A 1,647-nucleotide genomic window follows, 5' to 3' on the forward strand; every position below is an offset into this window, starting at 1 on the left:
AGTGGGTGAAGGGAGACGTCGGACAGGGCAAGATATGACAAAATAATAATTTATAAAATATCAAGGGCTCATAAGGGGCGGGGAGCAGGGAGGGAGGGAAAAAATGAGAAGCTGATGCCGGGGGGCTTAAGTGCAGAGCAAATGCTTTGAGAATGATGAGGGCAATGAATGCACAAATGTGCTTTACATAATTGATGTATGTATGGATTGTGATAAGAGTTGTGTGAGCCCCTAATAAAACGATTTAAAAAAATGTGTCAGTAGATCCCCCCTACGATGCAGGCTGGACCTGATCTGGTCCTAAATTTCCTAAATTGTCTGTATCTTTGGTTTGTATTATTGTTCTGTCTGGTTTTTGCTTGTCCATACTAGGATGTATCTCAGAAGTGACATGTCATTAGAGGTCACCCTCTTGAAGTTGTGTTATGTTTTTCCGTTTTTCGATATATGAAACCCAGGATGGATGATCACCTAAAGAGACAGCAAGTAGACTGGGGTTTCCAGATTGGGGTGGGGGGAACACAGACTGATCGTTGCAGCAACTGTACAATTCTGCTTGACGTGATTGAACCATGGAATATTATCTATATCTCAATAATTTAAAATATAATAAAAAATAAAATTAATCAGTATTCTAAAGTCATATATGGATTAGAAACAAAAATAATAAATCTTCACTTCCTTTTTCAACACATTCTTCTCAGTTTCTGTGAAATTTATCTCTCCGTTAGAGGAGTTGCCAAAATTAAATCCTATCATCTCATATTTGAATTCACATAAAATCTCATTTCCCAGTCCTCCAATCATTCATTCTTTATTAGTTTTGTAAAATATATGAAATTGATTTACTATAATCAGTTGGGGAGGCAAGGAAGCTTCTTAAACTGGTATCAGCACCACTTAAATGTCCACACTATGCAGCATAACACAAATGAATCAGATAAATATATAGAGTGTGCAATTGCACTACGTGTGATAATAAACACATTACCTAATCTTACTTTTATCTAAGAACGATAGTCTTAATGTGATCTAATTGAAAATAACCTTTTTGTGTATCACAAAATGTTACATATATTTTTTAGAAGTCACTACTTAATATTCAAGCCTTGTTTTTCTAATTACTTTGACACTTAGCCTTGCATCTAAATGAGGTCCCAATAAAGTATTTCTGGTAAAAGTACTTTTGGTAAAACACCAAGGGTCACAACCATTTAAAAAGGGACTTCCTTCACTAAAGAGCGGAATAATGACTTTGCTGTCCTAGTTTGGGTTTACTCTATGACTCTGATTTTCTGCCAAATTTTCTACAGCATTTCTGAATACTAAACTATAAACAAAGACATTTTAAAACTCTAGCACAACTGACTTATTTCTCTCTTTAATTCACATGGGATTATAGAACATTTTTTTTAACATCTCAGAGTTAAGGAACCAATTCATAATTCCAGATCAATAGCATCTACCAAAGTAAATTAGGAATATTTGTTGTTTGTTAACTTAATTACATATTTAATTATGCATTCTTATGATATAGTTTTATTCCTTTTTTTTAGTCATTTTATTGGGGGCTCATACAACTCATCACAATCCATACATACATCAATTGGATAAAGCAAATTTGTACATTTGTTGCCCTATTTTTTT

Source organism: Echinops telfairi, unplaced genomic scaffold, assembly GCF_000313985.2.
Source record: "Echinops telfairi isolate 266 unplaced genomic scaffold, ASM31398v2 ScPeMD7_443;HRSCAF=831, whole genome shotgun sequence".
Classification (NCBI taxonomy): domain Eukaryota; kingdom Metazoa; phylum Chordata; class Mammalia; order Afrosoricida; family Tenrecidae; genus Echinops; species Echinops telfairi.